Source organism: Numida meleagris, chromosome 3 (genome assembly GCF_002078875.1).
Source record: "Numida meleagris isolate 19003 breed g44 Domestic line chromosome 3, NumMel1.0, whole genome shotgun sequence".
NCBI lineage: Eukaryota > Metazoa > Chordata > Aves > Galliformes > Numididae > Numida > Numida meleagris.
In genome coordinates, this window is record NC_034411.1 from 38,488,220 (window position 1) to 38,512,940 (window position 24,721).

Genomic DNA, 24,721 nt, shown 5'->3' on the forward strand with positions numbered 1-24,721 from the left:
TTTTCATGAGGGTTGGGCAGATGGGAGTGGCTTTGTCTTGATTTCAAATGGTCTGCTCAGTTCTGATCCCTCAGTTACTAGAAAGAGGTCACTGAGAAGAGGATGCTCTGTAATGAGGAAGAAGAGTGTGAAGTGTTGGAGGGATGGATGGGTGAGGAAATCAAGCCAGGTATAACAAACAGCTCAAGGATGGGGGGAGGCTTCCTTCCTTGGTAAACACAAAACTGGGGGTTTGGAAGCTTCTGTAAATGAAGTGTGGCTAGGGCTGAATCAGGAAGTGGCAGAGCCTCCTGTGAAGTGACAAATCTGAGAGGGATTTGTTTTTCCTCCTTCAAGGAGGCACGGAAAGTTGTATGAGGGCGATTTACATGCTTAAGCAAGGTTTTGGCATTTGTGCTCAGCCTTGTGGTTCATTTCCTCATTCACTCAAACATACAAAGAGTGAACAAATGTTTGGTAAACAGGAACCTAAGGTTTCAGTGATGAAAAGCTTTCACCCTCACCCACAGAGCTGCTTGCAGCATTGGAAATATTTTCCAGACGACAGTGTGTTATCTCCTGCCTGATATGCTATGCTGCACGGCTCCAGCCCTCACTCCACAGCACTGTGTCCCTCTCCCTCCAAGCGCCACAGCAGGAGCCTGGTGGGCAGCATGCCCTTTGCTGCTAAGGCCTGGATTAGGGAGGGAAGCTGACAGCGAGGTGGCCCCTTCAGGTCAGCCTCTGTGAGTGCTGGCAAGGGCAGAGCTGGGAAACTTGCACAGCTGCTTCCCGGGCTTGGTTCAGTCTATGAATAACTGGAGAGCTTTCCATCAGCAGGGCTGCTGGGCCAGGTATTTGCAAGCACTTTATTTGGTGGTTTCTTTTTAGTGTGGTTGCTGGACAGGGAGGACAAAATAAAGAGAGGAACCTTTCATGCCTCAGCATTCTGCAGCATCCGGCGTTTTCATGAAACCACAAAGGACCTTAAAGAAGGAAGAACAAGCACTCAGTTTATAGGGATTTAAACGGACAAAACAAAGAAGGGGCTGTGCTGTTCAGTGATCTCTCAGAGTCAGGGAGTCCAAAGGCATGGGTTCACAGGACCTCGAGGCTGGAGCCCATTCTGCTTGGGCTGCAGTCAGCACAAGCAAGCCCACCCTTGCTTGTGCTTCCCCTGGGGCTGGCAGAGCTGGTACTGTATGGCCAGTATTCAGCTCGGCCTTGCTGTTCATGTTAGAAAGCCTCTCGGGAAGATGACTGAAGCCCTCTGCAGCTCTCTGGGGTTTCACCCTGGGCAGAGATGCATGAGAAGCTGGGAGCCAGGGGGTCTGCAGTCTGTGCTCTGGCTTGAGCTGCAGGGCCAAGGAGCAAAATGTTAAGGTCTTTGTGCAAGTGTATAGTGAGAGGTAGCACAGAAACAAATCTGGTGGCAAGAGCAGGGAGACTGCTGCTCCCACAGTTAGTGCTGGTGCTTTTTTAAGAGCATTGCACCGTAACAGTGGAGCTGGGAGGGAAAGGGTGGTGGTAGTGTGTGCTTCTTAATCAGCCTTGCTCATCTCTCCTCAGTGCCCAAGCCAGCCAAAGTGCAAAACGAAAGCAATTGTGCAGCAGAAATGTAATGCCGAGAGTTCTCTTCATGACCTAACACCGGTGTCCCTGAGCACAACTCCTGGGCTTGGGGGCACAGCAGGCTGTATGGCCACCCTGGCTCACTGCTTGCCCATCGTGCCTTGTCCTTTGGGCCACAGGAAGCCACAGCTGCAGCCAAGGGATTCTGTGCAACCAGGGAACAGGTGACCTGCAGTACAGTGAAGCTTTTCTGTCTCATTAAAAGCTTTCCAGATACCTGCTTTCTCCTCTCTGCTGGCGATCTGGTATCATTTGTTTAAAAAAAAGGCTGGAGGAGACAGAATTGATAAATAAGTTATTGCTCGTGTTTTCTAGTCACCCAGGGCCTTTGGACACTTCGCTGAAGTGTATCATTAACAACCGAGGCATTGCAGGCATAACTGGTGAGCAGCGTGGGGTGTGCGTGCTGCCTCCACACCTGCGGCACGCATTTCCACCAGGTGGGCTCAGCATCACCAGGTGGGCTCAGCATGTCCCACAGTCTCCCCTCACCTTGGGGTTGTCCTCACCTGCATGGCACAGCGAGGTGCCAGGCAAGTGCTTTCCTTCCTTTTGCAGAGGTTGCTCATTCCTGGGCTGCTGGGAGGCTCCACGTTTCAGACCCTGAGGTAAAAGGCTTGGCCATGTGCACCACTCTCCCTGTCTGACCTGAAGCATGGCCAAATCACTTGCTATTAACCTGAAAGGAAAATGTGGGCCTAAGAATGTTTTAGAACTCTTTAGAAGGGTGAAGACTGAATCAAGTGCTAATGTTTTATTATCTGGCTTTCCTTAGCAAGCTCTCTCTGTTCACTGAGCTGAGCAAAATTTTGAAGTCATACTTTAGGTGTGGAAGAGACCTCATAAATTCTAGTACTTATGGAATCTCTGTAAAGTATTTTCTCTTTGGGTTTCAACAAAGACATTCTCAATGAAGAGCATTCCAGGGCAAAGGTGCAGAGATACAGTCTAAGCAGTCTCAGTGGTTTTCATCAGCTTAGTGGAAAAAGTTATATGTTGCAGAAGGATATTTTTTCTAAAAAAGGCTCAATTAAAAGTTTCCACGTTACATAAGTGAATTAAAGTTTAGGACTGAGGAGGCTAAGACATGTTTTGGCCGTGCCACCTTGCCCAGACAGACACCTGCAAGCCATGCCACCTGATATGACTATGCTACAGGAGTGGCAGGGCAAAGCGCAGTGACAGGATCAGGCTCTAAGCCCTGTGTGCAGATGGGGATTCCCGCTGAGTGACTTCAGCTGAGAATATATGAATTGTCTTCAGTGCTGGTTTTCTGAAAAATTTAAACTTGCTCCTAGTGGTTTCCTTTTCTAGACAGTCACACAGGTCCATGGGGCTTGTATAGGATTTATGGAGAGTGTAGGCAAGTGAGTCTTGGATGGTGTATCCTACACAATTGTACCACAACCTGGAAAACACATAAAAATGCAGAATCCTTACTTTATGTTCCCTTCTAGCTGAATTCCTATAGCGAATGCCAGATGTTCCTGTTCAGCAGTATCATGTACTTAATTATCAGCTGAAGGAATTCTAAAGGGCTGTAGGATTGATGGGAGGTGACCAGAAGGTCAGTGTGGTCTCCCAGGTTAGCATGGGAGGGGATAACAAGAAGCTCAGTAGCACTATCCCAGGCTTTGGCTGGTGAGTCCCATCAGGCTGGGTAATACTTCCTATGTCCTGTCCAGGATGAGCTGGAGTTTGTGTGGGATTTGAGACAGGGCATTTTAGAGCGTCTGCTTATCTAATAGTCCCAGTCAGAAAGCAGATGAAATTTCCAGACTTGCCAGTCAATATTTTTGATGGCTAAGTTTCTGTGGATCATACCTTTAATGTTATCCTGAAATACATTTTGGTGTGGTGTAAGCGCGTTATCACTCAGAGACAACACAAAGTGCCTCGGGCACTAGGCAGAGGGCCAAATCTTGTCCACGGGATGAATATTTGCAGTTCCTCTTGACTCCCCAGTATCTGAAGGTCAAGTCTGACCCACAGTCTCCGACAAAGCTGAAAAGATAAGAGTGCCAAAGAAGTGGTAAGAGGGCAAAGGTAGTTATCAGCAGTTTCCAGTTGCTTTGTTCTGGCAATGGGGAGGTAACAGTGTGTGAGAGGAGACAGAAGGATCACACTGAGCAGAGCCCTTGGTTTCTAGCTGTTTGAGTGTAAGGCATTCTGTTATTTTGTTTTAAGTGGCTTTGAGCTCCTACATCACCCTTTTTTTCGGGCTGGACCCAATTGTGCCCTTGACTGACTGTACATTGCTTCTGCTGACTTAGGCAGGCAGGTCCATTTTGAAAGCAGGCTCTTCTGTGGCGAGGATAAGGGGCATGTAAGAGGCATTCAGGTGCTCTGCCCCTGGTCCACAAAGACCTCTCTGTGTAGTCCTTCATGCAGACATCAGTGAGTCAGCAGTACTCAATGCTGTCTGCTAAACAGTGATGCTGAGAAGACCAACACCTTATGAAACTCAGTCTTACGTGCAGAGATTACAAATGAAGAGAGCATGCTGAGCCTCGGGGCATGCTATCAGGGATAGCCAGAGTGCTGGTCCGCCAGCAAGTGCTGAAGCTCTTGGGTTTTGATGTGGTAATGTGACCTCTGTTCTCCAGCCTTGTGCTTTTTGCATACAGAAAGATGAAGGGATTCCTAGATGCTCACTGGGAGGAAAACAGCCAAACCCACCTGACTGAAGAGTAGGCACCCTAACAGAGCTGACCTTCCTCTCAGCCTGTTTGCTGTTTAAGATCTCCTGCAGTGGATCCCCTCACAAAACTGTTCCTGCTCTTTGCAGGAGGGTTGAATTTATCCATACCCTCTTCTGCAGGGGCTCCAAATGAAACCTCTCACAAACTGGAAGCAAGTGAGGTATGTTCCTCTCTGTAACTGTGCTTTTCCAGTCTCTAGTTCTGCTGTCCTTGCCAGGTCAGAGCAGGGTGTTAGGTGGCAGAGGCACATGGTGAGCATGCAAAGGTGTTGCACAACCTGCTTTGTGGTGTTGTGCCTGCTCTGCCAGGTTCATGGGCTCCAAGAAGAGATAGTTACCGTTTTTAAAGAAAAAAAACCTGAAGGATTCACATGCTTATCTCCAGGCCCCACCCTCCAAACGGTTGCTCTGCCCTAGCAGACAGTCCCTTCTGTCTTGAACTGAGCTCAGTGCAACCTGCAGTTTGGGGGTGGAAAGCAGCCTGGAGCAGCAGGCAGCAAAAGCTGAAAGGGTTTGCATTTAGACTGAAGCATGGAGTGAGCATTGTGCTCTGGAAAGAGACAGACTCGCAGCCCCATCCTGAGGGAAGCCTCCTGGACAGTTCAACAAGATGCAAAATAAATTACTAGAAAGTCTACAATACTTAACAAAAATGAGATGCATGTACTTTTTTTTGGGTGGGGGGTTAGGATTTCTGGGTTAGTAATAACTTCCTATCAAATTGGATGGAGCGACATAAAACCCTGCAGGAGAGGCTATCTTTCTCCATTAAACTCCAGGCGGCTTCCCCAGAAGGACAGAGGCCAAGGCTGTACAGGGGCACCGCGCAGCTGGGCTGCCCTTGCCTCCCCTTGGTGCATGCGTCTGGCAATGTGGAGCTGTCCGAGGCCACGGTCCCCCTGCTCCATGCCCACTGGCTGAATCCCTTGAGGATACCTTCGCACTGGGTGCTGAGGTCAGCCACTGGATTGCTCCATGCAGGGACCCCAGATAGCCTCCAAATGGCAAAGAGTGCTCCAAAGCTGCTATGAAATGGATTTGCTCTTTGCAGGCAACCCTTTTTCTCTGGATGCCAGAACATTGCTTTGTGGCAGCTAATAACCTGGGCCTGAACTGAGCTGATGATTTATGAAGGAAAGGCTTTGTATCTGCTGCCTTAAGTGCCCGCCTTGCTGATTTGCCTTTCTCCCCGACCTCTCTTCTGATCCCCTTGCCATTCACATTCTGGGCATTTCCAGCTACCTCTGAGCAAGGCATTAATGTAGATAAATATCACTGCAAGGAAGTAATGGCCAAATACTCTCTGCATCATCTATATGCACTGGTTGGGGGGTGATTTTTCATTTCATACATCATTTGCTATTTCAGCATGTGGCAATTCTGCAAAATGAGACAAGAGAATTGAAGAGCTCATCCTTTGTTCCCACACCATGAGCACCAGCATGTGGTGGTTACTGGGTGGCTGCTGGCCTGGGAGGCAATGGGACAAGCTCACAAGAACCTTTCTCTGACCTCATGGTAGCCACGTTGGGCTCCTTCTTTCTCTCCATCTTTCTGCCTCTTTTTTCTTCTCTCATCTTGAGCACATCTGTGTAGAGTTAACCTATTTTCCCACCCACCCCTAAACTTCCACCTCACTGTGTTCTGTATTTTTCAGTATAATTGGTCCCAGCATATCAAACACCACCAGCCCTCTCCCCTAACTCCTATAAGAGCTCATACACCAGCGAAATAATCTTTCCCACCTGGGCCACTCCTGTGGTTTCATATCACTTAATCCTCCCCCATGAGCTGAAGAAGAGTTTAAGGTAACATCTGCTCAGCTTTATATTAGTTGTGTTCATACTGATGGTCCCTTGGTTCTCATTGCCAAGCAAGTAAGGGGAACGTCTCTGTGAGAGCCCCACGTTTTCTGGGAGATAACAAATTCTACCGGGTTAACCCTGCTATTAGAGGCCTCATTAAAATCAAGGATGTAGGTTCAGTAAATTTACTCTTCCAGCCCGCTGTGCTTATTCCGCTTGTATATTTTCCTCCTGAGTTTCTTCCTGGATTAATTTTCTCCCTGTCACAGATGGGCTGAGGGCGAGGAGCTGGGCCCCTTCCCCTGCAGCACAAGCTGCAGACTCACATCTCCCTGCAGCCAGCAGTAACTGCCTATTGGCCTTGCTCCTGAGCCTTGTGCCAAGTCTTCTGCTGGAGAGAGCTACCTAATTGCTGCTCCTCAAAGGCAAGGAGCATCCTCACGTGGTGCGCACCAACTCCTCCTGAAAGCTGTTGGCAGGAGGGATCTGCAGCTTGACTGAGGGACCTGCTGATCCCAAGGACATACCTGAAGGTCATCTTCTCCATCACATTGCAGGTTCAGGGGAAACTACAGGGTGTCTTTCTGAAGATCTCTGCTCTTTGTGGTGTCCTATGCCAGGCAAACTCATTCATCTTAACAGTATGCTGCTGCACTCCTTGAAGTGAGCCATCAATTGATTTTCAGTGACTTCTTAATGTGTTTGTTCCTGAGCAACAGCGCAGGCACTGCTGCATTTGGCAGAAGAACAAAGTCTCATTGTTCAAAGCCTGTGCGCTCCTGCATCAGCTGGGACAAACACGAGTGCGCTCCTCGACCTCGATCTCCAAAGCCAACTGGACAAAGAGTAAAAAAGCTCAAAATCTCAAGTTAGAAAAAAAACGCCCTTGCCTTTATCTCCTCTCTAGAGGACTCTGTCGAGCCCAGTTTTTCATCTTTCTTTCTTTTTGTTAGGAATACCTCTTCAGAAACCTGAAAATAGCATCTCCTCTTCTCTTGATTCGTCCCCTTTGGACTGACCCAGCTCACCATATCCATTTGGTTATGCAGCTCAGCCATCAGCACGTGTCCACCTGCTGCTGGATGTTGTGCTTGCTGCTGCATCCTGCTCAGGGACAGTCACGGGCAGGGCTTGGGGTCATGCAGGATTGGTTTTGGAGCAGTCATGCAAAGCAAACCTGCTATTAAATTTTTTCGCAGCCAAGTGGTGGAAATAGCCTTCCCCTGGGCTCTTGTCCATCAGGTTGCAAATGCTGAGGCAGGTGCTGGGGTTGATTCCTTGGCTCTTGCACAGCTCCATCCTGGTACACAAGCCCAGGAGGATGGACAGATCCTTGTATTGCTGCAGGGCTATTTTCTGCAGTTTATTTTCTCCTGTTCTCTCTGTTCCAGTTTTAGCTGCAAGGTGCTTACTGCCTCCTCAGGAAGCTGTCGGGTGACTTGCTATTAAAAGTGCTTAGGAATCCTGCCCTGAATTTTATCTGCCTTTTTATGTTTTTTTTTTTTTAATTTTATTTTATTTTAAACTGCTAGTTTTAATCCTACCTTTTTCATGCAAGGAAAGTTCATTTATCTTAATATCTTTGGGATGTTTTGGACTATAATATTTCCCTCTTGGTTGTCCCGGGTAAAACTGATGGATAAAGAGGTATATTAGTTTGAAACTGGCTTTTAACCAACCAAAACAAGCAATGCTAGCATAAAGTATCTTACACCAATACAGTGCTTGATTTTTCTGCCATAAATGTACCTGGAAGAAAGGGCACCTTTTCTGATATGCTTATCTCCACTTCAGAAGTACACTTCATGGCGTGACTTTGCCACCGTGTACCTATATAATTTTTTTCCCTATAACCCAGTTTTCTCCTCCTTCAATCTGGTGGCCACTCTAGCCAGGAGGTATCCAGAAGGAAAGATTGCACAAAAGTGATGAGATGGTTGTTTATGCCTCTGCCCTGGGATATATCATGCAGCCCAAAACTGTCCTGAAACTTTTTCTGTTGATGTGACAAATTGTAAACTCATGTCCAATTTCCTGTGTGCTAACCCTGCAAAGTCTTTCACTGCATTTGGGTCTCCTCCTCCTATAGGGTGTCTTAATTTTGGAATATTTCCTCCCTGGACATATTAGTCTGTGTGTCCTTCGATCTAGGTCATTTCTCCCCAGATCCCGCGTCTTTTTTTTTTTTTTGACCTTTTGTGTTATATTCCACTCCTTGCCAGTGATTGCATCTCCTCCCCAGTGTAGTATCAATTGCAGTTTTAATAAATGCTCTGTCTAATGCTTTTTCTAGATCATTAATGAAAATGGTAAATAAAGCTTAGGCTAATGCCAGTTTCTTGTAATAACCCTACTGGATGTCTCCCTGCTTTGTGACAGTTTGTCGTTGATCACTATTCATCACTGAGCCTGAACGTCAATGTCCCTATGTGGGGTAATTTATATTCATTTAACATAATTCATCACAGAATCAGAGAAAAACATAGCAAGGAAGGACCTCAAGAGAGAAATATTCCTGACATTTCCAGCCTGCTGTTAAACGTCTGCAAGGAGAGAGGTCTCACATCCTTCCTGGGCAGTCATTCATGCACTTTGGCCTTCCCATTTTCCAAGCGTCTAAATTTAATCTCCTATGCTGCAACTCAAGCCTGTTGTTTCTTGCTTCTTTCACAGTGGATATATTTGGAGAACAGTTTATTCCCTCCTTCTCTGGAGATATACTTTGCACTGTTGAATATTGTTGTGTCTGCCCTAATCTCCTTGCTGAGGTAAACAACCTCCATAGGACAAACCTTTCATCAGAAGTCCTGTTCCCCAGACATTTGATCCTACTTTCTTCTGGATTCTCCTGAGATGGTAAAGGTTGCCTCAGTGCTGGGTAAAGCAGAAGGTTCAGCCACGTGCTTCACAGACTCAGCTCCTCTCAATATGCCCTGGTATGGTAATGTCTCTGTGTATGACAAAATGGCCATTTTTGTTCATTTCAGGTTTCTGAATTGCTGTACTGCTCCACATCTGCCCAACAGGTTGTCTCTTGTTTCGTCCTAGTGCAGCTGATTGTACCTACATCTATGCACAGCTTTACTTCCCTCCTTATTGAGTTACATCCTATTTTTTTCAGACCTTTCATCTGTTACATCAAGATGATTTTTAATTCTAATCCTGTTCTCTCACATCCTTGTAGCTCATCTCAGCTTGGTGCCATCTGCATACCTAATAAGGACGCTTGTTATTCCATCATCTAGTGGTTAATAAAAACATTGAATGAAATGAGAGCAGGCTGGAGCCCTGTTGAACCCTACCCATCCCTCCTTATGTTTTGCCAATGACACCTTCTTTCTGAGTACAGTTTTCCTACCAGCTTTGCCTTCTTTTCTCAGAGGGACTGCCAAGGTCGTGTTTCCTTAGCTTCCTTCTGGTAATGTGAGGTGAGGCAGTACCGAAGCCCCAACTAAAGTCAAGATGTAAGACTTCTGCTTTGCCTCTATCCACAAGCCCTGTTGCACGATGAAATTAGGTCAATTTGATATGATTTGCTCCTGGCAAATCAGCGCTGGCTGTTCCTCTTCTCTTTGTTGTTTCCTAGGTGCTGATGATTAGTTAGCTTAATTATTTGTTCCAGTGCGTTTCCAGGAACCGAAATTGAGCTGACTGGCCATAATAACTGCCTTGCTCCTCATTTCCCCTTTCTGCAGCCAGACAGCTCTGCAAGGAGCCCTGTGGCCCACAAGAGCCCCTCCTAGGCCAGCCCCTTCTCAGCACTCCTCTGCAGTTGTGCCAAAGCAATTCTTTCCTTACCCCTCCTTTGACTACTGCTTTAGAGATAGAATACTCTTCTGCTTGTCTTCCTGTTCGGTGCTAGTTATGCCTCCTTTCTATGCCTTTCTCAGTTTTATCCCTACTTGTGTGTGCTGAACTTTTGTGCCCATCCTTAGTCATTTGTGCATCTCAATTTTCTGTTGGCTTCCTCCTTGTCTGCGAGGCCACTGCAGATTTAAAGACTTGGCAAGCTGACCTTGCACTGTGTTTTTTAACCTTCCTTTGCACTGGCATGACTTCATGTTTTTGCCATTGTGTTGTTTTTTTTCTGCAGAAGATCCCAGCACTCTTGAAAGTCTTTGTCCTGGAACTCGTTTCCCTGAGATCTGTCTTACCAGTGTGCTGGGTTATGTGGGAGTATCCGTGGTGCTCAGAAAATCCTCTTAATGGGAAAGTGTAGAAAACAAGACTTTCAGCGAAGTTGCGGGCTTCACCCACTTCCAAGCAGACTCCCAACCTGGGCATACTTCTTGTTTCCTCTTTGTCTCTTAGCAGAATTAAGTGCCACAAGCCAAATTCTGACCTCATTTACACCAGTAAAATCTGAGTCTGTTCCAGAAAACTGCTGAAGTTGTTTTGGGCTTACAGTGATGAAAATGAGAGTGGAATCTGCCTCATTAATTCCCCCAATCCACAGAAAGTAAATGAATCCAAGAGGAAATAGCTCTTCAGAAGGGAGCCCTGGAAAGAATTAGAGACTGACTTAATGGGATTAAGGGAGGAAAATACTTTAACAAATCCAAATCAATCCTTTCTTCACAACACTCACAATGCCAAAATAAATAAAAACATTGTTTTGGGAAGGAAAAGGTTAAAAAGCTATGAAAACAAAGTCTCTTAGCCTGTTCTGATGATAGCAGTCCCATAGCAGAATGAGCACAACCCTGAGTCAGCAGTACCCTACCTGATGCTTGGTGTTTGTCTGCAGTACTCAGAGAGTGGAAACTCAAATTTCCCACTTTAACCATGGGTCCTTCTCCAATTTCAGGTTTGATAAAAGACGCATGGAGACCAGTCAGCATCACAAGCAGGGATGGATGGACAGGTCTGGCAGCCAGAAGCCTTTCTCCTTGTCATCCAGCCAACTAGACATCCAGCCTTCAGAGCCATTTCACTAGTCTGTGCTTTGACTTTTTATTCTCCTGCTAATTACCATCTTCTCATCATTCTTCACCCTCTCAACACTGTCTATGGCACTAGAGCTGGATTTGCCACAAATATGTGTAAAAGACCCTGCTCCTGAGGTGTTACAGGATGTTTCAGGAGCTGCACATTGATGGCCTGCCTTTTTGCAGTCACGTGGAAGGAGGAAACATTATGAGCAACTGGCAGGAGCCAGCCTCTTCCAGCCAGGCAGGTACAGCTGGGTGGTGATAGAGAGAAAACCGGGAAGGAGCGTAAGGCTCATCTTGTGCCCATTTGTAACAGCTGGAGGCAACATGAGCTGTTACCCACATGTATGCACTGCCTTCTTCCACCTCTGCCCAACCAGGTGGCTTTCTCCATTTTCCCAGCCACTGTGGTCAACCAGACTGAAGAGCTAGGACAAAGTAATTAGACCATGGTCAGATTTTGAGTAGCTTTTGCTCCTCTGTTTATATCCAAGAGCGCACCATTATCAAAGGCAATCCTGCACCGAGGATGCTGACTTTCTATTCTGATAGTCTGATGATCTTTGAGGAAGAGCTGGGCTTTATGCAAAGACCCTCAAGTTCCAAGGTAAGCTGGGCTAAATTAAAGCATTCAGAGGGGAAGTGCAAGAGTGTGTGAGGTCCACAAAGCCCTTGCTATGGTGAGAAATTTGTGGGGACTGACGCATTCTGACATATTTTATGTAATTTAGAAGTTATAAGGCTGCTTGATATCAGCGAAGAAGAGCTGTGGTAGGAAAGAGATTTCTAAATGGGGACTTTAGAGAAAAGCACATTGAGCAATTCAGTGGCTAGAAGCAGAGAAAAAAGCATGCGGATGAGAAAAAGTTGTACCTCTTGTATAAGAATAGCTAACCAAAGAAATGACTTTTCTAACATCCTGGTGGACCCACCAGACCTTTCAGTCTTCCAGCCAAGAAGAGATGACTTTCTAACAGATACATAGCAGCTCAGAGGGAAGTCCTGAGTCTGCTTCAGAAACAACAAGGGAAGGTTCCCTAAATCCCTTATGCAGTAGGTCACACTTGATGATCATAATGATCTCTGCTGACCTTAAGCAATGAATTTCTGACATTCAGCAGTTCTCAGGTGTATATTTTATTTTATAGCAGCTTGGGATCAAAAATAGCTGTAATCAGTGAATTAAACAGGAAAATTAGCAATGTAGTTGCTTCAGCAACATTTGTGCTCCTTAATTTGATATTTCGTTATTTTATGTCCTTGCATTTTTAGTGTGCTGCAGGACTGCGTGTTGGATACACAGAATCGCATTATAGGGGTAATTGGGAGGCAGCTGGAGAGTTTTGGCAGCTGAGAAGGGGACAACAAGCACTCTTAGCTCTTTGGGACGCAGTGTGGATTTGTGGGAGAAGTACATTGACTGAATGCTAAGATCATCAGAAGTGAGAGTCAAAGGGATTGACAATAATATTTGCTTCATCTTGAAGTTAACCACTTCCAGAAGAGAACAACAGCATACAGCAAAGTAGGAGCTATTGTTCAGCCTGTAGTCTGGTAATCTCTCAAATCTTGCAGCAAAAGGTTTTTTTTTTCAATGCAGCTTGATTAGTTTAAACCCAAAGTATAGCTCCTATTTGCAACGATGTTATTTACAGAGGCTTAAGGCCAAATACTTGAGGAAAACCCTGCTATTGCAGGGTACAGCTCTTGGTCTGTGTGTGCTATGGAGGTTTGCACTGGTCTAGAACCAGTGACCACATCCTCAGTAATGCACAGCTGAGATAGACTTTGCTTCACTTGCCACAATTATTTTGTCTTTGGATATTTGCTCTCCTGTGCAAATCCTAGAAACTGCTGCTCTGCTCTGCTCCTTTGTTGTCCGTGAAAGATTAAACTTTGCAACCAGCCAGTGCACGAGGCTGGTTTAAGGGAGGGAGAGGAGTGAAGCTGGGGCTGGGGAGGCAAAGCAGGTTTGGTTATCAGCTGCTGTGAAAGGGATGGGTCCTGGACAGATAAGGTGCCTCTCACTAGCATTTTCTTTTGGATGTGAAAAACAGTTGTCCTGGTTGTGCCAGATAATTGCAGTTTGATGATTCATGCCACGGAAGAGGCTCAGGGTGTGGCAAGCTGGTCTCCCACTGGGGGCTCTGTGCTGGGAGAGAAGATCCCCATGAGCACCTGATGTTCTTCAGCCAGCAGTGGATGCTCAGACTATGGCTCTGAGTGGGAGCCACCCACAAGTAAAACCTACTGCAAGTACATCAGTGTTGCTCTTATGCTTGTCTATTAGCTACCGTAGATAGAGCCTCTATCCTCTGTGACTGTGTCACAGTCAAAACACTCTACTATCACTTATTTGTCAAGATCATAAATGATTAAGTTAATTTATATTTCAAAGGGGCCCTCCAAAGGAACTGTCTTTCTCATGATGTGATTTCCAGGAAGGCCAAAGTCTTTAGTCTCTGCCCTGTGACTTCTTGAGGACGTGAGGCTGCTTTTCCACTGAGAACCAACTCATTCCTTTTCTCTCAAGTTTTCTTATTTAATATCTTTGCCCTGAGCCCAGGCTGTGCTGATTTGTTACTAACTGATGAGGATTAATGTAGAGGAAATATAAAGCTGTGAGGTTACATGACAGTCCTGGGCTTGGTTGTCAGAAGCCACTGTAACCTTTCATTCTCCCCCACTCAATATTGCACAGATGTGATTTCCAAGGTGAGATGTGAATTTCCAGGAGATCTGAAGGCTCAGCAGTAATCAAAAAGATCTGCAGTCCCTATGTATTGTGCTGTAATTACTTTATTTAGATCCATTTTGTTTTATTGATCTTTGGTTCCTCCTTGTCAGCTTAGTTTTAGTTCTCTCTTCCACACTCCTTTGTCTCTTGCTTGTAGAGGCAATGAGGAGGACTTCCAGCCACCAGGGCCAAAGTCTCGCTGGCACTGCCCTGGCTTCCTCTACTGGCATGTCCCTGGTGGAACCATGATGCAGGTCACTTTGCATATCAAATGGAGTGGTGGTCCAGCTCAGGTGAGTGCATACTTCTCCTCAGATGGGTACTGATGCTCTCTGCCACTGCGCGCCTGCATTGATATCCTGGTCACCCAGCATTGTTTAAGAACCTGAATCACTTTTCACATTGTTAGCACCATTAGCTACTATTAAGCGATCATACATTTAATTTCCTAAACTTTACATATCCCTTTGATTTAATGTAGATAAGCTGTTGTTTTTTAAGCTGCTGGATATTATTAGAGGCTGATTCTCCCAGCCTGTGCCAATGATGGGCAAATTGAATCCTATTTTATGTGTAATTTCTCAATCAGAGAACAAAGTACTTTGGCAATCTGGATCAAAGGCACCAAGTAAAAGTCATTATTATTGTTGGAATAGTGAAGTGAGGTCCTGGAAAAATCGTGTTGACTTCTCCTTTGTAGGATGCCTGCACTGTGGAGCCTTTGATGTCTAACAGTCTGGCACCATAACTTGTGTAGACATAGCATAGCCTGTAAACAGAAAGCAGTAATGAATGAGTAGATTTTTATTTATTACTTTTAAGACTTTAGAACACAGCTCAGAAATCCCATGTGGATGATGCAATCCATATAAGAAGACAAAAGATATTAGAGAGTGATAAGCGAGCCTTTCGTTTGATTCAGGAGGGCCATTTTTTTTTAATTTTTTTTTTTTTTACAAACTCTTGATCTTATTTTAGATGGACATTCCATCAGGAAGATGAGGTATGCTCACTCTACATCTTTACAACTGGTATTGTTGGAAGATCAGAGTGTTGTTCTTTGTGTTGTTTTTCCTGAACTCTGTGCTTCCCAAACTCCTCCGAAAGCAATGAATGTATTCCCATGGCAACAGAAGCACAGAGGCTGGGAACTGATCTCAGCAGGGTTCCTCCTCTGGCAATCCCCAGCCGGTGTAACTCGAGCATCTCTTGCGCTGGCATAGGTAGCTGCTGAGGAAGGCATCATTTTGGGGTTGAGTTTCAGGAAGCAGGATACACAGTCCTAATGAGCCATATCTCATCCTCTCTCTAATTTGCTAAGTCTGTAATTGCAAGTGCTGTAAAATAGATGGGAGGGGGAGAGTGCAGGGGAATGCTTCTGCCTCTTCTTCATCTTCCTGGACAGGGGGAAAACCCAGGACTGAGGTGGCATGGGTGCTGCCTGCAGGTTGAACAGTCTACAGCCAGACTCACCTTGTGAGCAGTGCCATGATGCTGGTGGGGAAAACACTGCATAAAGGAGAAAGCCAGAAAAAGTCAGGGGGCCTGCGGAAAGCCCCTGGCTGCCTGGAAGGGCCACTTAGCCTGGAGTGACAAAGCACGTTGGATCTCACTCTTGTCTCTTTGCTCATGGAGTAGAGGCTGTGAGTGGGCAGTCCTTCAGCTAGTGCCTGTGCAATGGGGGCACACCTGCTGCAGCCCCGTGGGCTGGGGGCTTGCAGCTGCAGAAAGGTGCCAGCACCGAAATCCCACTGCATTATCCTTGCTGTTAGCTTTGCTTCTTTAAGCTCTGTTCAGCCACTGTTTCATTCTGGAAGCACCTTAAGCCCCTCCATCAGTAGAATTTTGCTAGGAAGATGATGGATTCCCATGGGACTGAGATCCAGGTGTGGGGTACAGCCAGAGCACCTCTAACCAAGCCCTGCCACTCCTCCTCTGTGGCAGCTCAGACTGTGCTCATCAGGAGAGGGGAAGTTGGTAGGAAAAACGTCGGGAAACTTCTAGAGGTGCTAATTAAGCAACTTTAGGTTATAAACATTTTTAATTGGACTAGTTTTTGGTGTCACATATTACCTCTTGATGAGAAGAGTCCTAAAATTAAAGCTGTTTTAATCTCTCTCCTGTTCCTTCTCTCTCCTGTCTTTCTGGTTGCAAAGCAGAAAAAATTCATTGACGGTCCTTGGGCTTTGGCGAGCACTGCTATTTTTAAGGTGTTAAATTTGATTTACTTCAAATCTGACCCGAAACTCCACACTGGGACCAGACCATCTTTATCAGTGCTGTAGCTAACTTCCCATTTTTGCATGTAGATTTTAAAGGACAGATGAAAATCAGGCTGGTGAGAGACACTAGCTCACCCCCACCTTAACTATGATAGCACTGTCCTTTATTTTAACCTTTGACCCAGAGATATTGAAGCACATCACTGTCTTCTTATGATAAATGGAACGTCATCATCCTTTCTTCTTTTTCTTTTCTTTTTCTTTTTAGTAACTGTTTTTTAAACGACAGAGTTGGTCTTGTATTGAATTACAAGATCCAAACACCACCCATTTTCCCTTTGTGGTCCTTCATCACTGTCACGGGCCAGCTGATATTCTCCAGCCTGTATGGGAGCTGGGGTTGCAGTCCACAACAGGCAGGTCGTGCCATGCTCTGCCCAGGGAATCACTGAAGAAGTCAGGTTTCAGAGTTCCCTGTTTGAACTGGTTGCAACTTCAGCAGTACCTACTAGTGTATCTCTTGTGCAAGACCAGTTTTAAACCCGTGCCTCAAAATTAATGGCTTTCTGATGGCACAGCACTACATGAGCATGGGGGCCAAGTGGAGATGAGAAGCTCGCAAGTTCAGGAGTTTTCAAGGGTGGTGGGAAGGTGCAAAGCCGCTTTGGGACTACCTGAAAGGACAAAAAAAAGCAAGATCTCAAACCATGGCTGGCTACAGCCAGCTCTCTTCTCCCTCACAGAGGCTGTCCCCACGCTTTGTCCCTACTCTGCTGACCTTCCATGGTTCCTTGTCAGCCCCACAAGCCGCAGTGCGGGCACAGAGGGTGGGAGCCTGTGGCCTCCTGCATGCCCCTCCTGCCTTCCCACTAGCGGCCCTACTCCCCCTGCCAAAGGGTCAACACTTTCTCAATTCAGTGCCAAGGCCGGGTGTTTCATAACTTGCACAACTCTCATTTGCTTGAGGATTTTTCTGAGGGGGTATTGTGCCAAGAGCTGCACTGTAGATGTTTTATTTCACTTCCATAAGGCTGCTTGCCATTTTCACGCTATCTCACACCATCGTGGAGCGTACTGTAGGTAATAGAAACCTTTAGTTTTCACAGATGATGGATGGCACAGTTTGCTTTGCGAGCCCTCCTCACAGGCAGCAGAGCCTGCAGCCTCTCCACATGCATAAGGGAATGCATCTCCTTGTGGCAGACAGTTTGCCATGAAATCTCCTGGAAGTGTTCCAGCTCTGCATGCTCTGCCGAGAGCCCATGCTTGAGTAGCTTTGTGCTGGGCCTGCTGCCTCCCAGCCGACTGTGCCCCCTGGGCTGCCGTTAGAAGGAGAGGCAGCCCCTCTGAGGGAGCTGTTCCAAAATGGCTGCCCAAGTGCAGTCAGGCCCTGTGGCAGCAGCCCAGGCCCTACAGCAGAGCTTGGGCCTTATGAGCCTGCAGGGAAACATCACCTAAATCTGGGGGGAAATCCTGAAAAGCCCTTTGTGGGGAGTGTATTTTTGCAACAGCCTGTTTCCTCCTTTCCTCTCCTTCCTTTCCCCACTGCTTTGTCTGCTAAATAAAACAACCTACATTTTTGACCTGAATTACTTTAAGTGTCCCTGAAGGCATGTACAGCTACTAGGACTGTGGGAAGGTTTTCTTCTCTAGTGCAGTTAGATAGCGCTGTTAGAGACAGGTTTCAGGCTTGATCCCCCAGTATGAGTGCTGTATGTATGTTTTGGTGTGCAGACAATCAGCCCATACATTTCTGTAGCACTGTCCATTGTAGAGAAACTTTGGCTGCTTTATGAACAGGCGCTGATCCTGTGGAGGAAATCTTACCCCATTTCTGCACACGAGACGCAGGAAAAGCTGGGACCCAAATCCTTGCCTCTGCCTCTCTGCTGCTGGGGCTTGGGGGGCCAGACCCCATGCCCCTCAGGAGCTGTCTGTCAGCCCTGAGTGCGTTCCCGCTCTTACTGCAAGTTCCAAGTGAGGGGTTTTCGAAAGGACAATGAAATTGCTCATTTTGGCCTGTTTTAGCACCCTCTCCTATAACACGCATGGCAGGCCTGGCTGAATTAAACCAGCCATACTAATTTCTCTTGTTAGAACAGCCCTGTGTAACGCACCAAATGCTTGGCTTTGGAGGATGATATTACAAAGAAGGACACTGTAATTTAGTGGCTCATTTAATGTGAACCAAGAGAAATATGAGGCATGCCAATGCCGCACTGGAGCTCTATTTATATCCTTTTTGGTGTATGGTATGATTTATAATAAAAGATCATTTTTATATAGTATTAGCGTGGTAATGGAGCTTACTAGGTTACCATGTCTGAAGTTAGGAAATATTGTATTAGAACAAGCTCTGCTAACACAGTGTAAGAATAGCCCTTTCTTCAGTACTAAATCATGATTCTAAGCTTCTTAAAATAAATATTAATGCGTTCTGTTTACCTAGGATGCTGGGCTTTTATGAATGCAGCACTAGGACCTTTGTGTCTGAGCTCAGAAGCTGTTACGTGCAACCTCATTTAGCAGTTGCCAGCCTCCCCACTCAGCACCTCTGGTGATTTTGCTCACCCGGAGCATTGGCTGTGGGGGCCCAGGAAGAGGGAGAGGAGCAGAAAGCAGAAGAGCTCTGTTTGGCCTGTGAGCATGCTGTGACAGACTGAGGATTTCTCTCCTCCACCCCCAAGTGTACGGCCAGCAGTGGGGTGCTGCTCTCTGAGCAGGGGCATGAGGACATGGGGATAGACGGGATGTTGGCAGGGAGGAGGAGGAAGGAGCAGTGTTTACCCCTAGGAGCTTTTCTGAAGGCCACACAGCGAGCGAGCGGTGGAGCCAGGATTAGAGTGGAGCCACTCCTGGCACCTTGCCCTCAGAGTGATTCAGAGCTTGTTTCCAAAGCTAGAGAGCTGGTTGAAGTTTCATTTGTCTATCTAGACAGCAGCGTGCTCTGCTTCCCATTTAAAGCTCTGGAGCCTCATGGTGATTCAGAGCACAGGCAGCAGTCCCCCTGCATGCTGGTTCTGATGCCAGCCAGCACAGTGCCTCTGAGTCTTCAGTGCTGTCATGCAGATTGCATAAGCATCAAAGTGGGTCTAAAGACAAGGTGGGAAATAATCAGCTGGAGGATTCCAGGGATATGGGGAACTGTCATAGACATGGCCGCACCATGGCAAATGTCCCTTCTGCTTGAAGCTGTGATGTTAGATGTCAAAATGGAAGGTGCAGGAGAAGGTGGCAACCCTGCCATCCTGGTCTGGCATGAAGGAGTGATAGCCACGAGCAGACCTCCTCTGGTGCCATCCATAGCAGCATGTGCCCCAGCCCAGTCTCTCTCCTGCTCCACCCAATGCCACTCCCTGTCCCCAGCCCATGCTGCCTTGCTGGATAGGGAAAAACTCTGATTGCTCTCAGGGCCCCCTGGGGACATGGCCATTATTGCCAGCTGAGAAGGTGACACACAGGAGCTGACAAAGTGAGAGCTGACTCTGCTTCCCACTGAGCCAACCTCAGTGAGCCCAGCCACTTTGAATAAAAATGAATTAAGTTGCCTGGCAGTAACTTGGACCATATTTTATTAACTTGGACGGAACTGAGTAACATTAATCCACCTCCCTGAAATTTCTTATTTTACAGCCAGGTTCTAATATATTAAAATGTGCTGGCAAAGCTTTTGGTGGGTTACAATCCACTTGTCACCAAACAACACATAGCCTGTCATTACCACTTAGGTAGGGGCTGAGAGGCAGTGAGCGCTCAGGTGAATTTCTGCAGCATCCCACACACCTGACCAGAGCATCCAGGGAGTGGGTGGCTGCTTTCCCACCTGCAGCTTGTAATGTAACCTCACAAAGTCACCAGCAACTTGCCCTGCATGATTTTCTGGGTGACAAATGCCTGGTGGCCCCAGGCTGGCATAGGCCATCTCTGGCCCTGGGGGTGCATCACTCTGCAGGGGTGCTGTCGAGGGATAAGTCTTTTCTTAGAATCACAGAGTCATTAAGGTTGGAAAAGACCTCTGAGATCATCTAGTCAAATTGTCAACACGTTACCACCATGCCCACTAAACTAAACTTTGTCTTAGCTCAGCAAAAATGCCCAAAGAAGTCTGTACCTTATTCTGAGCCTCAATTTCTCTGCAAAATTGGGGACATCCTTCTGGACCACTAGGTATGAGGCCTCCATTCCAGTCCCATCAGAAACTGGAACAGGCTCTGTGCTCTAGCTTGAAGCCCTAGCAAGAAGTACAAATGCTCTGCCTTTCCTGTTTATTAGCAATAATAATCCTAATAATATTTTGCACATCAGTAAGAGCTTCCATCTGAGGAAATTAAAAGCACTTTGCAGGCATTAATGATTTAAGATGCTTAGCCCATTTCTGAGAGAAGTAGGGAAAATCATCCTCATTTTTACAAATAGGAAACTCAAGTGAACCGTAGTCAAGTAGCTGTGCAGGAAGGCAGCAAGGAGACAGGTGAGAGCCCCATCCCTGTGGCTTCTGAGCCCTCCATGCTCCATGTGGCTGAGCCACCTGTGGAGCTGCCAAAAGCTGCACTGGGAGAGAAGGATGCAACAGGATGGGACAGAGCTGGTGCTCGTGGCCCTGTCTGTGCTTCCTTGGGCTGGCTGCAGGCACTGCTGCCATTGGCCCTTCAGGGCCATTACAGGGAGAAGAAATCCTGTTATAAATAGTCAGCTGAACTCCAGCTCTCTGGGCAGTGAACTTTTTGTACATAGCAGCCTTGTAAAATGAAACTACCCCATGCCTCCCTTGGTGGAAAAAGAGAGCGAGCTGGGACCACACCTCTCCCATTCTGCGTGTAAATCTGCCCGTCGGGACCTGGCAGCACTCGCCTATTTAAATGAAATACTCATTATAGACATGGGACTGCTGGGTGGTTGCTCGTTAACCGTTTGGGGCACAGCTTGAAATAGCACGCCTTGGCCTGGGCCAGGGGCTGAAACAGGATTTTCCACCTCGCAGAGCAACCAGATCTCAGCTGCCTGCTTCCCTCTGCTATGCAGAGCTTATAAATAACCCCTTTCTCATCTTCAAAACAGCTGCTGGTTTTTTTTTTTTTTTTTTTCCAACACACACAACATAAAAGAGAGCAGAGCAGGCAGGCAATAGTGAAAGTGCCACCATGTTGCTGCTCTCTTTTAAAGCCCGCTTCCCTCAGCGCAGGAGGAGAATGCTGGTTGCCCACCACTGCCCACTGGCCGTGCTGGGGCCATGCCCGTGGCACTCCTCTCCTTATCCTCACGTCACCTCTCAGCTCTTACTGCCCTTTCCGTCTCCAGCTCTTTGACTAATAGCTTTGCTTGCTTTTTATATCCGCACATGTGGCACATCTGGAGCAAGGCGTGCCTCTGCTTTGTTGTTGTTGTTTTTTATCTCCCCCTCTATCTATACGTGCGCGTTAGTATTTTTTGCTTTACTTTCCACTGCCATGGCAACTGCTGGCTGTTTGGCAAAAAAAGCTCGCGGGGAAGAAAAGGGGCTCAGAGCGTTCAGCTGGCAGATGTCCAGTGTAATCATGCCGCAGCGCTGAAATGAGGCCGCTGGCGGGCTGCCCAGCTGCAGAGAACAAAGATGTCAGTTCCCCGCGCTGGCGGCAGCGCGGGCTTGGCACCCCTATATGGCTTCCCAGAACTCCTCTCCTTGGCCGCCTTCCATCCCCTTCAGGGCAGCAAACAGGATTAGCACACACAGACTTGTTTTTCTCTTTTCTCCTCCAACTGTTCCAATGACATCATCCCTGCTGCATTCAGCTGCCAGCAGGGTGACTTTGTTGTTTTTTTTTGTTGTTGTTGTTGTTGTATTTTTTTTTTTTTAAACAGGAAAAAAGAAAAATGCACACACGGCACAGAGCACAATGTTTTAGGTAATGTTAAATGAAAACCCCCAAAGTGCAGCAAGCTCAGGCGGATGAAGCCAGATGCGCTGTATTTTTTTTTTCTTTTTCATAATTGAATTCCTGCAAGATAAAAATCTCATTTTCCTCAGTAGGCTGTAATCAGCGCTTGCAGAGCTGTGGTTTCCAACTGCCCTCGTCATGTGCTTCCTTATGAAACTTCACCGAGAAATCGCCTTGGCATGGGCACCCTTTTAAAGGGCCCAGGAGCAGGGAACACCCCCGGTACCCCAAAATGACCTGGGGCTGCGGGGGTGCCAGGACCCCCACCCTGCCCACTGTGAGGCCCTAGACTCTGCGGGGTCATGCCTGCCCTGCTTGCTGCTCTGCTGGCAAACTGCTGGGCTTGGGAGTGCTGTTAGTTGCTGCTGGCCATAGTGGTGAGAGACTGCATTTCATCCCTCACAGACCAGTTGTTGAGTTTTTTTTTTTTTTGCTTCTAGACATCTGTGGGGCATTTTCCTCTCTTCACTGTGTCTCTTTGCCAGCTGAACAGCACAGCAATGCTCTGCTCCCCAGCACTGCGGGAGCCCTAGGAGTGTCACCTCTGGGGAATCTGGGCAGCAGCCGACCCATCCCTCCCATCCCTCCCATCCTTCCCACTGCCTCCCACCATGGCCCACCTCCCACCACGTCCCCTCTCCCCAGGCCTGCTTCCTCAGCCTCAGCACTCCTGTTTCCCTTGGCATGGACTGCAGGATGCGATGCGTGCTTCCTCTTATCACTGCACCCAAGCAAGCCCTGGAAGCAGCCTGGCAGGGATCGTGTGCTCTGCATGAGGGATGAGTCAGTGGTGGAAAGCTCCCACTCTGGGAGCTGCGCACACAGGTGTGCCTGCTGGCTCTTGGGGTAGACCCAGCTGCCGGCAGCCATGCTGGTGCACGCAACCCTTGTCTGCTTCTGCTTTTGGCCACGAAGAGCTCTGGGTGCATGAGGACAGCTGGCTGCTCTGGCTCTATGTTGGGTCACTCAGGCTTTCTGGTGCATGGATGGTCAGAGGGACATGGAATGACAAGCAGGGGCTGCTAGAAGAGCTTTATGTAAGAGGCTTGCAGTGCAGCAAGTGTTCTGCTCCCAGAGCTCCACATCGAAGTTGGCAGCACATCAAAACCTCTGTTTCATAACTGGCGAGAAATAGGATTTTCTAACAGCCCTGGGAGGACTCTGCCTGTTGTGCAGGGACCTGGGATTTTATGAGTTGTTAACGGTTAACCAGGCAATGGCCTACATCGTTCGGTAGCTCCCTTCCCTGTGTGGAGGTGCATGCTTCTACCAGGCGGCAGGCTTCCTGCCAGCAGCCATGCCCCCCCCTTCTCACCTGCATATAACAGAACTCAGAAATTAATTAGCAATTAATTGCAACCAAATAATTACAGAATCAGCTGTCAGGAAAGAAGCTGTGAGCAGTTTTCCCAGGATAGAAACTGCCCTGTGTGCTTCCCAGGGTAGGGTGCTTGCAGATGCCCTGGGCAGGGGGTAAGCTGGAGGGGTGCCTTCCTGGGAAATGAATTCCAGGGGCACTGGGATTTCCTGGGAAAAATGGGGCAAAGCAGAGCTCTGGTCTCCTGCCATTGGTAAGACCTTTGGTCAGCCTGGCAGTGGGTTTGCCTCCCTGCCTAGGTTGGAAAGGTGGGACGCTGCCCTCTACCCTGCCTGCTTGTGGGGCTGCAGAGTGAGGCAACAGCTGCCCAGCTCCCTGCTTTTGTGCCAAAGGGGATGGCAGCGTGCTCCCCTGCTGGGCTCCTGTCCATCCCTGCTCTGTGCTAAGATGCGCTGATGGCACAGGAAAGGCACTTACATTTTTTTTAAGGCACTGAAAAAAAAAACATGTGAGTGCATTAGATAGATTCATGGAGATGGAAGAGGCCTAGGTATTCATCTTTTTCATCTCTCTCCTTGCTGATGAGGAGTTATCCTTTCCTGGATGTTATCCAGCATTTTGTCCAGCCTGGTTTCCAATGATTCAACTGATGGGGCTTCCTTTGGGAGACTCCAACACTATCTAATGCACTTGCTGTTCAGAAGTGCACCTTGCCCTGTTTGGCTCCAGCAGGCCTTCTCCAGCTGTGGATCTGCCTCCAAACACCCCAGCTGTGGTGGCCTGCTGTCCCCTCTGCTGCCCTCAGCCACCCAGGCTCCAAAGCACCTCGGGGTGCAGGGGCCCTCCCAGTGTGGGGTGAGGCCCTGCAGGACATGCAGGCCCAACGTGTGCCCAGCCGCTTTGACCAAGCTACGGAGAGGCGGTGGTTGCTCCGTGACAGTTCTGTGGTTCTCCAGCTCTGGGCCAGTGAGCCTGAGCTCAGCAACTGGCACGGAATAGTGCAGCTGGAGGGATGCTCTATTTAACGCTGACTACTAAAGGCCCACAGGGGCTGTCCTGGCCAAGAAGGACTGCTGAGGCACAGAAACACCCTGGCCACACAGAGCCTTTTCCTTGGCCACAGTCCCTGCAAAGGGTCAGGCAAGAGGTTTGGGTGTAGAAACTTCTCTGTGCAGCTCCAGAATGGCAAACTGCCAGGCCTGGGTGAGCGCAGCCTTGCCCCTCACCAGCACCACTTGGAGGATGCCTGGTGCCCGGGTGCGTGAGATGGGTGGTACAAGGGCTTCTTGTGCCATCAGAATAACTGGGCAGGCCCAAGTTTCACTTGCGAGAGCACCTAACAGGCAGCAGCTTCATTCTTTTACATGAATGGCCCAAACATCCCCTGTGCTTCATGGAAGCTGCAACCTGCAGCTGGATCCCACCTGGTGTCCTCCTCAGCACCTTGTGTGAAGGTGCAGGAGGTCCCTGTTCTCCACCAG

General features: G+C 47.8%; 2 long non-coding RNA genes across 3 annotated transcripts; one reads left to right on the forward strand and one right to left on the reverse strand.

Moving 5' to 3' along the window:
• Positions 3,420–7,581, reverse strand: LOC110396430. The gene is made up of 2 exons (XR_002436957.1): positions 6,645–7,581; positions 3,420–3,615 (listed from the first exon to the last, which is right to left on the reverse strand). It is a non-coding gene; the product is annotated as an uncharacterized LOC110396430 (long non-coding RNA).
• LOC110396871 lies at positions 7,715–21,033 on the forward strand. Of its 2 annotated transcripts, XR_002437332.1 has the most exons (4): positions 7,715–11,655; positions 13,943–14,078; positions 14,764–14,788; positions 15,191–21,033. It is a non-coding gene; the product is annotated as an uncharacterized LOC110396871 (long non-coding RNA). The 2 variants fall into 2 exon arrangements; XR_002437331.1 differs by having other exon boundaries at positions 14,764–21,033.